The 17,109-nt window shown below is 41.4% G+C and overlaps 1 protein-coding gene across 3 annotated transcripts in view; it reads right to left on the reverse strand.

Annotated features, from left to right (window-relative positions):
* Window positions 1-17,109, reverse strand: part of unc5db (unc-5 netrin receptor Db) — a 309,582-nt gene that overhangs the window by 245,683 nt on the left and 46,790 nt on the right. The window lies entirely within an intron of this gene.

A 17,109-nucleotide genomic window follows, 5' to 3' on the forward strand; every position in this document is an offset into this window, starting at 1 on the left:
AATTCCGGTTTGTGAAACATTCGAGATAACCTGTTTAATTGCGTGGCAGAAGGAGTGACTGCATGGGTATTGTGCTGAATCGGAATGCTCCATTCACAAACGTGACTCACGGACAACGTAGTTACGTAAATAGAAGTAATTTCAGCTTTTAACTTTCTACGTTTTATAAAAGACATTGTATTAATGTGACTCACCACGCTAAATAATGTAATCAGTTTCCATCTAATGGTGTGTGGTGTGGTTCTTTGCTGCGTCGTCATGTTTGTTTACATCTGCTCGAGTATTTCCGGAGGGTTGCCCGTCAGAAGCACGGACGTAAATACACATATACACACTATCGCACAAATACACACCGTGGCATTGTCGCCAAAGAGAAAATAACGTGAAAACGCTGCAGATAAATCAGTCTATTTAAGCGGGGCTCGTAACGAGTGGGACAGCGCCGCATATAAATAGTTCCTGTAACACAAAGACCAAGATTCCTTGCGAATAGAAATAAGTGAAGAAGAGGATGCCGTGTACAAGCAAACCAATTCCCTGTTCAAACGAGGTACTGTGACGACAGTGTGTAAGATATGCTTTGACATGCGCGTAACATTTCCAGCCATGGGAAACACTTCAAACAATTCGCCGACATGACAATAATGTAGATTTGACAACTAGGAAAACACTATCACTGGTCCAGCCAACTATCGTAAGTTGCAATAAAATTACTCAGGTCACGCAAAAGCAAACTAACACTATAGGGCTATTTATAGCAGCAGACCTGCAGCCTTATTCGGTGGTGAAAAACGCTGGATTCAAATATTTTAATTAGTGTACTTGAGTCACACTACAATACGGCCAACATCTTAAAGTAAAAGTGTTGCTCTCCATGAAGACGTTAAAGAAAATGTTTTGGGGGGGTCTGAGCAATGCTGAGTTAGTTGCCTTAACTACAGCTGGCTGTACGTTAATAGCAACTGAGAGTTACATGACCGTTACAGCACATAACTGGGGGATTGAAACATCACATCTCTAGCTGCGTTTCCATTACAGTTTTTCACAAAAATAAAAGCGATATTGTACTATTTTGATAAAGTACAATTTTGACTTGTTGGTGCTTCCATTGAAGAGCGTTTCGATTCTGAGGCGCAATTCTTATAATGTCCCGTCTCGCAAGATCTCGCAGTTCTGTCGGAGATGCTCATGATGTTTACGGAAGACGGACGCCCGGAGATGGCAAGATTACTTTAAAAACATATCTCTCCCCTCACTGGACGGGTTCGGGCATTTAGTGTTGGTGTTGTGTGTTTGTGCGCTTATAACTTGTGTTATGGTGCGGATGGATAGAACGGATTTCAACGATGACGTATGTCGCTTGATTGCTCGTTCTCCGGGGGAAGGGCCATTTCTCATGCAACAATATGGAACGTGCATGGAACGGTGGCCTTGGCTCCATAGCTAAATCAGTTTGTCCTTAAAAAGACTTGTTATCCCCTCGGGAGGCATTCCGACACGAAAGTGAGTGGCCCCCTACTTCCTCTGTGACAGGGCGCGGGTCACATGACTACAGGAAATGCGCAAAAAGTGTTTCCATGACACTTTTGCGAAATACTTCTATTTCGACACATCTCAAAAACCACCTCATTAGAGTGTAAAAACTTTTTTGCGATATTTGATATTTTTTCGAAAATCATGCATGCATGTTTTCATTACCAGCTTGCTTTTGCGCAAAACTGAGGGTAAAGGAAACGCACCATATGAATCAAGTGAGTCCAAAATATTAAGGGAAGTGCTACTAGAATGGAACTGGACAGACCACAATACAACCATACCTGTAACCACAGATAATGTCAAAAACATTGTCAATGCCTTAATGCAGCCGGATTGGTAAATAATAGATTATTTAAATTTGACTATCAGTGCCACAAGAATAATGGAAATTGCCTCATTTGTTTGCAGCCCATCTTTTGAGATGGTAAATGGACTGAACTTATGTAATGATATTTACTACACAAAATATAATGAATAAAACCAATCATCATAGACTTGACTAGTCTAAAAATGACATTGGCCTCTGTGCTGTAAGCAAAAGCAACAAAAAGCGGGGGGGGAAAAAATCGAGAATTGAATCGAATCGTGACCCTAAAATCAAAAGGCAAATCGAATCAAAGATTTGGAGAATCATGCCACCCTTAGTGTCACTCTACAATGATTGTTTATTTGGGAGTCGGGACAAGAAAAAACATTTTGAGAATATAGGTCTTCTATCAAACTACTTAGACTCAAGCCTTTGCGTTACATCTTTTTCTAGGAAGTGGCTTTATCTGATAAGATTGAGAAGGATAAACTCACGCACACCTTATCCCCTCAATGACAGGTGCTAAAAGCAGGAGGGGACACAGATGCATTATGTTTGACTTCATGTCATTTACAACATTTTTTTATGTTGTCATCTCTTGGCTGTGCTTATCATGGCGGCTGCAATCAGTCAACTCACTAAGAATAATCACTCAGCTGGGAATAGGAAGCACACCACCAACATTCTTTCAACGTGCTCCATTGTGTGTAAGCATTCATGAAACCTTTAAAATCAGTTTAATCATTAAAAGAAGCAATTGACACCTCTTATATCAGACTTGAAACATGAAAGGCCTTGATCACAGGGTCCAATTTGAACTGAGATCCTTCTACCAAGGTGAGCCAGGTCCAGCCCTTCCACTTCCAGCCTACTAATGAGGTCCCAGTGTGATACTTTTGAGTGAAAGCATCCAGGAGGCCAATAGTCCATAACTAATTATTACATGCTAATTACCAATTCAAAATATAGAAAAGGGACCAGTTTTGTTGGCCTGCACCTCTCTCGTGTCCTTGTTCTGTCAAAATTCTCAGCTTAATAAGGATGGTGCAATTCAAATGTTTCTTTTAAAGGCTTTACCACAACTCTAAACATACGTACAAAATATAAACATGCATAAAACAATATCTGAAAGAACTCTGAATACTCTCAAGTAAACAATCTATGTCGCTGTGCAGAGCCAGATGGAGTGAATTGTTTTTCAAGTAATGAATATGTTCATCATCCAACCTCAGTGCTGGTATTTGAAATAAAGTAAATAACAAACACTTGATAAATCCCACTGATCTAAGAACGATCCCTGATTAATATATAGCATATTGAATTTATGCTCTTGTAAAAAAAAAAAAAAAAAATGAAGCTTTGGCTGTGGAGTAAATTGGTTCGGTTCTGGTTCAGTGTGCCAGAAAATGGTACAGGGACAAACAAACAAATACAAATAACTGTTATTGCTTTAGAGATTGGGTCTGGTCGGTCCGGCAAACTGAAGGTAGCAACAAGTTTTGGTTCAGTGCACAGCTTTGCTGAAAACGTGGCAGAGGAAGATGAACCTCAAATTGCTGAGACCAAATGCAAGTATACACATGGCACCAATGTGATTATGGTTTAGGGTAAAGACCCATGTCTCTCTCATTTGTATTTGTCTTATCAACATATGTAAACTTCCAGATTTAGCTTTGTTTTGTTTTGGTCAACTAAGCAGTCATTAGACTTGTTAGCTATGGATGGTGGTGCAGAGAAAGGACATGATACACGTATAAAGGTTAAATCTTCCAATGATCATTGGAATTGGGTCATTCGCAATGCACGAAAATATGACGGTATTAAAATGAGAGCTGTAAAATGACCTTTAAAAAAAAAATGGGGTAAATAAAATCAGAATTTTTTTTATCCATGGAACACTATTTGAAAACAAAATATAGATTTTTTAGTACAGAAGAAACATAAATCATGTTACGTTTAAATAAATAAATGTTAACATTCTTCTTCTGTTAATTATTCTTAGTAAATCACAGTGTGCCAGCACTGGTGAGTTAATTTTAGAGTGGACAAGTAGGCTACTCATATTGTCCTTGGGGGTAATGAGTACTCGCTGGCAACTACACTGTAAATTCTGTAGAGTAAATTTGACTCTATTTAGAGTGGGACCAAATAGACTCACTTTTAGAGTAACATTTACACTTGGAAGAGAGTAAAATAAAGAATTGGGGAAAAAAGTAAATAAAAGTCACTCAAGGCGGAGTAACGAACTCACAACCTTCAGCTTGTGAGACAGCTGAGCTGCTCCCTGAGCAACGCAGCTCATGCTGTGTGTTAGTATATCACTTATGACAGCTGGAATCTTCAAGAGACCAAAAACAATGTCTATGGTCTCTTGGAGATAAGCAACCAGTAGGAGGGGCATAGCTCAGGTGGTAATGTGGCAGTCTCCCAAGTTGAAGGTCGTGAGTTTGTTACTCAAACCTTGAGTGGCTTTTATTTATTTTTTTCAATTCTTTATTTTACTCTCTTCCTGGTGTAAATCTTAGCCTAATCTAAAACAGAGTTTATTTGGTCCCTATCTAAATAGAGTCAAATTTACTCTTCAGAGTTTACCGTGAATTTATTAATTTTTTTAAGGCAAACTGACATTTATCAGAGCAAAAAGCCATCTGTGTTAGCAGTATCTCGTCTTTTCCCTTCTGTTACGCGCTAAGAAAGAAAAAAGTTATTTGGAGGCAACTAACTTCGAAGAGGCTTTTACTTAACTCTGCAAGCAGACAGTCATATTGTGCCCTGCTTAGACGTCACCTCAAAAAAGAAGAGCTCATTACCGGTAACAGCCAATATTACCGATTATTGAAACCTTGACTTTTTAAAACCACGGTAAACTGTCAAACTCGTAATCGGTCTATGCCTACTACAAGGCAAACAAGGTTCACACTATGCAATGAAATTATTTTGCTTGCTTACCTCCATAATGAAAAGTATAGTAACTGTACTGAAAAAGAAACAAAGACACTACACAGTGCATTTGAACAGTTGCATCTGTTAGAATCACAGATAAGGAAAACACTGTTTGTGAGCCGCATTCATGTGACCTGATGCTGCAGTAGCACCTCCATGAGGGGATTAATGTAAACAGTGATTTTGAGGATAGTCAATAGGCATGTTTTGTAGTTTGTACTACCTCCAATTACTAGAGGGCAAGCATTGAAAAAAAGCAAATCTTTAGTCTGATTCTGAATCTGATTCAATAATCACTGCCAATGTCGTTATCAAGATGCAAAAATTGTGTTGAGTGTTTGTGCGAAGACTAGCGATTATGTCACCCAGCATTTGCCGGTATTTAGTCTTTAAATTATGCACATTTTTGACAATGATTTAAAACACCGGCCCCCATGAACATCAAGAAATGTGTACATTTCGAATATTTTAAAACATTTATTCTATCTGGTTAGTTGTTAATTTACATTATGACCTTCCCCCAATGTATCATCTTAACAGACTTAGCAGAAATATATACTCATATTACTTTTTACATCACTGAAAACAGACGTCAAAGATGTTTGTTTTTTTGCTTGCTGCCAACAATGAAATAATGCATGTGTACCCGTCTCACTCATCACTGTAAAACAAATAAAAATAAATAGGAAGTGATAGTTACTTGAAAAAAGTTTTTTCACTCAGAAATTCTAAGTAGATTTTACAATGAGAGTATTGAGTACATTTTAAAATTAATTTTCAAAAGGTTACTCTTACACTTTTTGAGGGACACACTCATGACTCAAGCTTGGGAGATAGCCATTCTACCTGCTGCTGCTGTGTCCAAAATGAGACCAAAATGCTCTTTGAGGTACGAGGATCCCACCTGACACCAGCAATTTACTAACACACAGCAGGAGCGACATTGCTCAGGTGGTAGAGTGGATGTTCCCCAACCTGAATATTGTCGGTATGTTCCTCATATGTATGTTCCCTAACTTTTTTTTCTCTTTTTTTTTTTTTTAATAAACTAGACAAATGTACTCAAAACTCTCCTTGTAAAATGTATGCAGAATTTCTGAGTGAAAAAACTTCACTAGGTCTTTTCAAGTATATTTTTTTACAGTATAGTGCTAACATGAAAGTGTATATTTGCTTTTCCCCTTTTCTGTTAAGTGATGAGCTCATAGAAAACTTTCCATATGTATGTTCTTCTCAGTGGACGACATTAGGACCCGTAGCTGCCAATGAAAGGTGCCTGAATAAATGAGAAACAAATAAACTGGAGAAAAAAAGGGATTAATGTATACTTCAGGATGTATGTGAATTAATAATAATGCATTAGATTTATATAGCACTTTTAAGTACACTCAAAGACTTTTCACAATGGGTACATTATTAATACACTCACACATTCACACTGTGCTGGCCCTGCGGCAGACTGACGAAAGTGTGGCTGCCAGTGTGCGCCTACGGCCTTTCCGACCACCACCAAACATTGGCATCTGCTATACACCAATGTGAGTGGCAATAATGTGAGTGAAGTGTCTTGCCCAAAGACACGACGACACATGACTTGGAGAGAGCTGAGTTTAAACAACAGACCCTCCGGTTACTAATCAACCGGCTCTACCTCCTGAGCCACGGCCGCCACAAATGTTTCTATCATAGTGTTCCTGGACGCCATGTAAAGCCACAGATAACGAACAGTAACTGCTGAGAAAATATTGACTAGTCAATTTGGAGAAACAGCATAATTTGAACCCAGAGGCTAAAAATCATCCATCACCCTTCGCTGCTTCCAATGCAGACATAAAAAATGCAAACATGTGGATTGATCTTGGTGATTATTTAATGGATTTTTTTCCAGAACCGAAATAGTAGCTATAATTTCTCTACTGTTTCTCTACTGGTTGGCTTGTATGTCAGGTGCACCCAACATTCTAAACATTTGCTTGAAGGTCTTTTTACATGCACTTGAGGAAATCACTCCAAGGGATCAAAGGATACAAACATTAACTCAGTGCTTGTGATGTAATGTTTTGTCAAACTACATTAATGCTTGATTGTATCCAAAACATATGCAGAAAATGTCCACATCTAACACTTTTGCTCTACATTAGTTTAATATTTCCCAAACTCAACAGCAGAAAACCGCACTCTTCCGAGCCTTATAATGAATGGGTCACATGTAAAATCAAATTTAGCAAATGGAGCACAAGGGGCGATTATGCGAGCAATATTTTTTAGATGGAATGATTTCCTTTAGAAATCAGATGATTGATTATTCCAGTTAATGGGTGGTGTGTTTGTGCTGCTGATTGACAGCAAACCACAATTTGCAGCACTAAATCTAGCCAAGGACAGACCAAAAGCTTGAAATTAATAATGATCTTGAATCCAGCCAACTATGCGTTATTTAGACGTAAAAATAAAAAAAAAGTTAATTAACCTCGCAGATGACAACATTCCATGTAGGAAAGACAAGAGCTATCTAAAATTGATAGAAATGTTTTTCTAATGTTTATTTTACTTCTGCTTAAGTGATTTAAATTATGTGTTCTTTGAACATTTTTTTGTCCTTTCCCCAAGATGCTTCTTTCGAAAGAAAGAAAGAAAGAAAAATGAAAGAAAGAAAGAAAGAAAAAATTAAGCAAAATACACACAAAGATGCTGGTTGCAACGTACAAATACGGTTGGAGAATCCAGGTCCACAAAGTAAAAATTCCAAAACTGTTTGGGTTTAGCCACAGGTGCTTCTAGTCAACAGGTGGAGACGTGCTCGTTTGCGAATATGAATATGTGAGAGATTACATTTCATGAAAAAATGTTGTGAAGTGATCCACAAGGTCAATTTCAAGATCAACTAAAACAAAAGATCAAAAAGTTACTATGAAATGCACCAATCTTTTAAATAACTGTAGATTTGGAATCCTTGTTGACTTCCGTTTTCAGCAATATCTGTTTTGTTAAGATTGACTCTGTAGTACCTGCGAAATAAGATTTCAAAAAAGGTGGCCACGTCTCTTTTTCACAAAAATGCTAAAAACTAAAACTGCTACAATTTTCATAGAGAGCAAAAAAGCTTCACTAATCTGAGTATCGTTAACGGAGAGCAGGCAAGTAGTAAAGATGGCGAAGCTGTGCTAATTGCTAATCACTAAGCTATCGAAATGCAATCGCAAATCCCCAAAATAAGTGTTTTTGTGGCAACAGTACACTAGTCACAGTAAGCGACTTTAAACAGCAATATATATTAGGCAGCGTGATAAACAACTCAAGTAAAAATGAGCCGTGAGGAACGAGACACAGTCACGCCGGAAACATGAAGTCTGAAGGAACGTCTCCGCATACTTCAGCTTAGAGGAGTGTATTACAGTAACATAATAAATATAGTAAAGTGTATAAACCTTTATTATTAGTCACACTTTGGAGGAATTTTCATTGCTTCAGCAACAATATTGATAAAAGAAATTTAGGGTAAAAAAAAAAGCCATAAAACACTAGCATCTCCAATAGCATATCCAATCCAATGAATCCGCAATGTTATTTGTCATTTGAATGCTGAGTGTTAATTTTGATGTTTGAGACCTGATTAATTTAATTTAATTTTTTACTATGATTGAAAACAGACTATGTAAAGGCTAAATAATCCATGGTCACAGATATTTGAATGAATTATAGAAAACTAAACTGAAAACTCTTTTTCTCTTTTTTTAACATGTCCGCTGTTTGTTTGTTTGTTTGTTTTTTGCACCAAGTAGTGCTAACTTGGAATTCTGAATTGAGATTTGCATGATAAATACTATCCTAATTAAGATTTGTTTCATCTCTGTTATTTATTTTTATGGATTTAGCTTCTCTAATGAATTATATAATTAAAACTATCCAGAAAATTATATTTTATTAAATTGTTATTACTTTAAAATATTTTTTTTTATATGAATTCTATATCGTTACATATACTGTTACCATGAAGGGATGCAATTGATACCATGATATGAATTTTGGGCCATATCGCCAAGCCCTACGTGGAATTACCCAGCAGTTTAGCATTAAAAAGAATGATATGCATTCTTGTCTGACATGTGAAAAGTACAGTTTGCCAATTAGGGCTCGACCAATTAATCGGCCGCCGATTATAACCAACTGATTATTGGCCTTCAAACATCGGCCAATAAGTTAACACACATTTCCACATGGCATGGAATGAAATATCCCAGGTTAGCCCAGTAAGTCCCAAGACTTGTGAAAATATCACAAGATTAAAAATATATATATATGAAAAAGAAAAGCTTAATTGGTCAATGATTTTATTATTGAAACATAAATCTATACAATAACCTAAAAAATTTGGGTAAGGTCATATTATGGACCTAGGTACCATTATGGACCCCCTCCGTGAGTCATCACCTTATCGTGGTGGAGGGGTTTGCGTGTCCCAAGGAGCCTGGGAGCTATGTTGTCCAGGGCTTCATGCCCCTGGTAGGACCACCCAAGGCAAACAGGTCCTAGGTGAGGGACCAGACAAAGCATGGCTCAAACGACCCCAATGATGAATACAAACCTTGGATCTTCGTTTCCCTTGCCCGGACGCGGGTCACCGGGGCCCCCCTCTGGAGCTAGGCCTGGAGGTGGGGCTCGAAGGCGAGCGTCTGGTGGCCGGGCCTATACCTATGGGGACCGGCCGGGCACCCTTCCCATGGGCTCACCACCGGTGGAAGGGGCCAAAGGGGTCGGGTGGCAGTGAGTTGGGTGGCAGCCAAAGGCGGGGGCCTTGGCGGTCTGACCCCCAGCTACTGAAGCTAGCTCTGGGGACATGGAATGTCACCTCTCTGACAGGGAAGGAGCTCGAGCTGATGTGCGAGGCTGAGAAGTTCCGACTAGATATAGTCGGACTCACCTCCACACACGGCTTGGGTTCTGGTACCAATCCTCTCGAGAGGGGCTGGACCCTCTTCCACTCTGGAGTTGCCCACGGTGAGAGGCGCAGAGCAGGTGTGGGCATACTCATTGCCCCCCAGCTAGCCGCCTGTACGTTGGGGTTTACCCCGGTGAATGAGAGGGTAGCCTCCCTCCGCCTTCGGGTGGGGGGACGGGTCATGACTGTTGTTTGTGCTTATGCACCGAACAGCAGCTCAGAGTACCCACCCTTTCTGGAGTCCTTGGAGGGTGTGCTGGAGAGCGCACCCCCTGGGGACTCCCTCGTTCTACTGGGGGACTTCAACGCTCACGTGGGTAATGACAGTGAGACCTGGAGGGGCGTGATTGGGAGGAATGGCCCCCCCGATCGAAACCCGAGTGGTGTTTTGTTATTGGACTTCTGTGCTCGCCACGGACTGTCCATAACGAACACCATGTTCAAGCACAAGAGTGTCCATATGTGCACCTGGCACCAGGACACCCTAGGCCGTAGTTCGATGATCGACTTTGTAGTCGTGTCATCGGACTTGCGGCCGTATGTGTTGGACACTCGGGTTAAGAGAGGGGCGGAGCTGTCAACTGATCACCACCTGGTGGTGTGTTGGCTCCGATGGCGGGGTAAGATGCCGGTCCGACCAGGCAGGCCCAAACGTACTGTGAGGGTCTGCTGGGAACGCCTGGCAGAACCCCCTGTCAGAAAGAGTTTCAACGCCCATCTCCGGCAGAGCTTCTCCATTGTCCCGGGGGAGGCGGGGGACATTGAGTCCGAGTGGACCATGTTCCGCGCTTCAATTGTTGAGGCGGCCGATCGGAGCTGTGGCCGTAAGGTGGTTGGTGCCTGTCGTGGCGGCAATCCTCGAACCCGGTGGTGGACACCAGCGGTAAGGGATGCCGTCAAGCTGAAGAAGGAGTCCTATCGGGCCTTTTTGGCCTGTGGGACTCCGGAGGCTGCTGACGGGTACCGGCTGGCCAAGCGGAATGCGGCATTGGCGGTCGCTGAGGCAAAAACTCGGACATGGGAAGAGTTCGGTGAGGCCATGGAAAACGACTTCCGGACGGGTTCGAGGAAATTCTGGTCCACCATACGACGTCTCAGGAGAGGAAAGCAGTGCACCGTTAACACTGTGTATAGTGGAGACGGGGTGCTGTTGACCTCGACTCGGAACGTCGTGAACCGGTGGGGAGAGTACTTCGAAGACCTCCTCAATTCCACCAACACGCCTTCCTTTGAGGAAGCAGGATCTGGGGACTCTGAGGTGGGCTCCCCTATCTCTGGGGTCGAAGTCGCCGAGGTGGTTGGAAAGCTTCTCGGTGGCAGGGCCTCGGGGGTGGATGAGATCTGCCTGGAGTTCCTAAAGGCTCTGGATGTTGTGGGGCTGTCGTGGTTGACACGTCTCTGCAGCATCGCGTGGACATCGGGGACGGTGCCTCTGGATTGGCAGACCGGGGTGGTGGTTCCCCGGAGGGTGTGTTCCAACTTTAGAGGGATCACACTCCTCAGCCTCCCAGGTAAGGTCTATTCAGGGGTTCTGGAGAGGAGGGTCCGCCGGGAGGTCGAATCTCGGATCCAGGAGGAGCAGTGTGGTTTTCGTCCCGGCCGTGGAACAGTAGACCAGCTCTACACCCTCAGCAGGGTCCTCGAGGGTGCGTGGGAATTCGCCCAACCAGTCCACATGTGCTTTGCGGACTTGGAGAAGGCGTTTGACCGTGTCCCTCGGGGAGTTCTGTGGGGGGTGCTTCGGGAGTATGGGTTACCGAGCCCCCTGATACGGGCTATTCGGTCCCTGTACGACCAATGTCAGAGTCTGGTCCGCATTGCCGGCAGTAAGTCGAATTTGTTTCCTGTGAGGGTTGGACTCCGCCAAGGTTGCCCTTTGTCACCGATTGTGTTCATAACTTTTATGGACAGAATTTCTAGGCGTAGCCGAGGCGTTGAGGGGGTCCAGTTTGGTGGCCTCAGCATTGCATCTCTGCTTTTTGCAGATGATGTGGTGCTGTTGGCTTCTTCAAGCCGTGACCTCCAGCTCTCACTGGAGCGGTTCGCAGCCGAGTGTGAAGCGGTTGGGATGAGGATCAGCACCTCCAAATCCGAGACCATGGTCCTCAGTCGGAAAAGGGTGGGGTGTCCTCTCCGGGTCGGGGAGGAGGTCCTGCCCCAAGTGGAGGAGTTCAAGTGTCTTGGGGTCTTGTTCACGAGTGAGGGTAGGTTAGAGCGGGAGATCGACAGGCGGATCGGTGCAGCGTCTGCAGTGATGCGGACGCTGTATCGGTCTGTTGTGGTGAAGAAGGAGCTGAGCCGAAAGGCAAAGCTCTCGATTTACCGGTCGATCTACGTTCCTGCCCTCACCTATGGTCACGAGCTGTGGGTCGTGACCGAAAGAACAAGATCCCGGATACAAGCGGCCGTAATGAGCGTCGAGTCGCTGCTCCTCCACGTTGAGAGAAACCAGTTGAGGTGGCTCGGGCATCTGGTTCGGATGCCTCCTGGACGCCTCCCTGGGGAGGTGTTCCGGGCATGTCCTACCGGCAGGAGGCCCCGGGGACGACCCAGGACACACTGGAGACACTATGTCTCTCGGCTGTCCTGGGAACGCCTTGGGGTCCCGTCGGATGAGCTGTCTGAAGTGGCTGGGGAGAGGGAAGTCTGGGCTTCCCTGCTAAAGCTGCTGCCCCCGCGACCCGACCCCAGATAAGCGGAAGAAGACGGACGGACGGATATTATGGACTTGTCATTCAAAGCAGAGAATCTTAATAGCGAAAGTTTGTGCGTAAGTGACACCCATTGAAAAAGAATTGAGGAGGTTGATGAGGGGTAATTTTATGCAATCGACAGATTAATCGGTAATCTGTATTTTTTTTGCCAAAAATCGTTATCGGTATCTTTACCAAAAAATGCATATCGTCGGGCCCTATGCTTGACAGTTCTCAGAAGTATTTTCAGTCTGGCAGGAGACAGCAATCAACATTGTTGAAAAATGTCTCGTTCGAGTTGTGGATAGATTCCAACAGTGGGTTGTGTGTTCATATAGTTGAGTACATAATACCATGCCATGACATTTAGTTTGCATGATATAATTTGTATATGTTGTAATTTACCCAAGACATTCTATATAGTTTTTTTTTTATTCATTACAAGCAGGTTATTGGTTACTGTTGCCAATTTATCTTTGATGCTACATTTAATGACTTTTTAAACCCATCTTGTTGTAAAAAAAATCCCACAAAAAGCCAACATTTAGTTATAGAACACTACCTATCAATATCTGTTCCTAAAAGACAATGCAAGAGTTACACAAGATAAAAAGCATTTCCTATAGCGTGTGTCATTAATCCCCCCGTTTGCAGTATAATTTGATGAAGAAGCGAAACCAGATCACTTTGAACTGTCCAAATTCAATAGACGATGCAAGAAACACATACCACCTGCTGACCTCAACATAAATGATGAAATCTGTAATATTAACTCTTTGGTTTGAACAGCAATTGATGGATAAGGGTAGCACATGCTCCTGAGTCAGTGCCTTTCAAGTAATAATCTGCTAGTGCAGTTTATTCTGACACCCATGTCACCATTGCCCCCCACTTCCGCCCATCACCAGCAGTGGTTTGCCGTCGCATCTGTACAGATAAATTGGGAGACTTGGGATATTTTCAAGCCAATACTGCTTTGAAGTGTTGCTGGAAAAAAAAGTACCAAATTGGAGGCGTCATCTCAGTGGAAAATGTTATGCTAATCTAGGAAATGTTAATTAGGCCCAAAGGGTTAATTTCTTCTGCTCCATCAACTCTTTTTAATCCGTCTCACTGAAAATTCTTCCAACAAATACTCAGAAATAATCAGTGTTTCGAAATTTGAAACATTACTTTGCTTCCATGTATCTTATTTGACTAATCCTTCTTCTTTGAAATGTAATTGCTACAATCCTGCAGACAAGGAGCTCATTCATTATACCATAAAATAACACAATCATCTTAAATTTATCATTAAAAAGTAAATGATCGTCCAGCATGACTTTCTGGGTCTTTCAAAATGTATTATTTGTTTTTACATTCTATATATTTCTACAACAATGAAACCCAGCACATTGTTACATTAACATATGTACATCAACTGTATTGCAGGCTTTTTTCCTGCTGAGATTAAGCAAACAGTATTAATAACTCTTTCCATGCATATTGAAGGATGGACTGTCAATTCAGCATTTTTTTACTTCTCAGTCAAATAATTAATTCAAATCTTGGAATGTTACGATTTTTTTTATTTATTTAAATTGTTTCACAACTTTCTTGAGTGAAACCAAAAATAATTGTATTTGGACAGAATCATTATTCCTACAAGCTTGTGCGTTCATATGCACATTTACCACAAAGCCAGTGTTTCCTTGCATACAGTATAACTAGCAGTGTTTCTGCATGCCTTGACGATTGATGGCCAGTGTCCAAACACATAACCACTGTTTAAGATGCAGAAAGCAATGTATTCATCTCAACATCGATGCTTTCTGATAAACGTTGTCCTGAAGTGCAGGTAAAGGATATGCATTGGCCTAACGTGAATATGTGACACTTTGAAATGGTATGCACTACCGCAGGAAGTAATGAATTCCGCAGTATGTGCTTAAATGCAAAGGTCGATCAAAAGAGAAAAAAATAATCGCAAGGTTGCTCTAAAAGTAAAAGTGACTTAACCACGTCAAGGTGATGCTCGCCATGATTAATTTTCCAAAGTTTTTTTAAATTTTTTTTACACAGCTGTCACCTGAAACTTTTTTTTTTTTTTTTTTTTTTCCCCAGCTGTCACCTGAAACTATCACCAAAGTCAGAACATTCTTGGGATTGCAGTATTATCTGAGCTAAGCTTGCAAGGTTACTGGATTTGCATAAAATCAATATGAATCCATACTGCCAAAATGTTGGTTGAAAGCATGTTGTGGTTCATTCAAAAAGGCCCAAACATAGCGGGAGCAAAGGATAGCGAGAGCAAAGGAATGCTCCAATTAGCAATGCACACATAGAGAGACGCATGCGCGAGATGCTGTGATTATCGCGAGACCTACAGCGAGACCGGGAAACCCCAACATGGCAGCGCCCTGCTGCTAAGATAGAACTAGCTCTATTATGCTAAACTAATTTGAGTTTAACCATCATATATCTTGGCTTTTCTCTTTTCTCTTTCATCCGACAGATTTGGAATACCACCCAACGTGGAGGACCTCGAACGCTTCATTGACGGTTATTTTTACAACTGCGCGATGGAGGACTCTTCCGTCGAGAAACCGTCGAAGAAACCCTCTAAAAAGAGAAAGAATGACTCAGCGACGGACACGGACGACCTAACCACTACGGAGGTCTCGGTCAGTATGCTGGAGTCCATAAATAAAAAATTAGAGGTCCTCTCCCTAATCTGCAAGGACGTCAAAGGATTAAAGGTAAATATGGAATTCTTCAGCCAACAAGTAAGTGATCTCCAACGCGACAATGCCGAGATACACTCTACACTCGTGACTGTTTCAGCCGAGTTAGAAACCATTAAAAAGGAAAATAAAATGCTAAAAGAAACTATTCTGGATGTTCAATCTCGTAGCATGCAGGATAATTTAATATTCTTAGGTATATCCGAGAATACCTCTGACAATCCAGAGGTTGAGATCAAAAAATTTATGACGACGTCGTTAAAAATTCCTCAGGAGACGGTAAATAACATCTCCTTTCACCGGGTACATCGGCTTGGAGCTCCTAGGGGCAACAGACCCCGTCCTATTATCGCCAAATTTGAGCATTTTAAACAGAAAGTATTTGTTAAAAGTAAAGGACGGGAGCTTAAAGGGACCTCATTTGGAATGAATGACCAATTCCCTAGAGAGATTAATGAGCGAAAGGTACTGTTTCCTATAATGAAACAAAATAGGCAGGAGGGTAAACGGACTATGATGTTCGTTGATAAACTATACATCGATGGCCAACTATTCCGGAACCCCAACTCCACTCCCTGGCTGTTCTAATTGGCATTGATGGAACTAAACTTTGTTTGATTATTAGATGTATACATATACATATACATATACTGTATATGTGGTTATAAAACCTAAAATATGAATACTCATTATGTTTAGGCTATATTATAAATATAACAATAATACATAACTATATCTAAAAGTAGATTTAAACAAAAAAAATCTCGCTTGGGTTACCAGTTACTGGTGTATTTTAATGTTGTTTAATTCCCCACTAACTTCCTTCACTTTCACATCCCTACCCGTTTTTTCACTGTTATATTTACTTACACATTTCCTCATATTTTACACAAATTATATAAATCACCTAACTACTTTGATTCTATCCTATAACATGCCAGTATTAACAAATGGCCTATGCAGATATATACACAGGACTGAGCTATATTGTTTGTATGCATAAATTAGTTCTGGTTTCCTGGAATGTTTGTGGCGCTCGCTCACAGGCAAAAAGAATAAAAACTTTAGACCATCTCTTAAAATTAAAAGCAGATATTTGCCTCCTGCAAGAAACCCACCTACAAAATTCTGAAGAAAAATTACTTATTGATAAGAATTTTAGCCAAGCATACTCTGCCCCTTATAACAGCAGACAAAGAGGAGTCTGTATACTCATACATAAGAATTTACTCTTTACTCTAAATAATACAATAACAGACCCAGAGGGCCGATACATTATTATTCAGGTAACTATATTTAATAAAATATATACACATACCTGCCAACTTTTGAAAGTGAAAAAGCCTAGTAGCTAGGGTCCAGGGGCCGCATGTCGACGTCCGGTGGGGGGTTCAGGGGGGTGAAGCCCCCCTGAAGCCAAAGGATTTTTAGCATTTTCAGGGCTTAAAATGCAGCTAAGAAGTAACAAATTTTACATTTTTTTCACAATCACAACCTCATGTTTACTGTCAATTTACCTTAACTGTACTGATGGAAATAATCAAAAGAAAGTTCTTTAAAGCTCAACAATTTATTTAATATAACAAAGTCATAGAAAACCCTCATAAATGAATGATATCCAAATGTTCTCCATGTTATACAAGCTACAGCCTAAGCATTATTTGTTCTCCATTGTGCATCGTTTTGATTTTTTCAACTGGTCTTTCGAATGGGTCACACTGTGGCACTTGTATCCAGATGATGTCATCATCATTTTCCTCGTCATCAGGCTGCCAAGCACTTTGGTCGATAGACTTGCCCGGAACTCCGTCTTGTTCTTGTTGACATGACTGAAGATCCGTTCACAGTCTGCGTTGCTGTGATAAATCACCAACACAGACTTGGCCACTTTGAAGAGGGCTCCAAACTTGGCCTTGCCAGTGGCTGGGTCCTTGAGTTTAGAGAGCTCGTTCCACGCTGTGTCCACTC

This window comes from Vanacampus margaritifer, chromosome 3 (genome assembly GCF_051991255.1).
Source record: "Vanacampus margaritifer isolate UIUO_Vmar chromosome 3, RoL_Vmar_1.0, whole genome shotgun sequence".
Lineage (NCBI taxonomy): Eukaryota > Metazoa > Chordata > Actinopteri > Syngnathiformes > Syngnathidae > Vanacampus > Vanacampus margaritifer.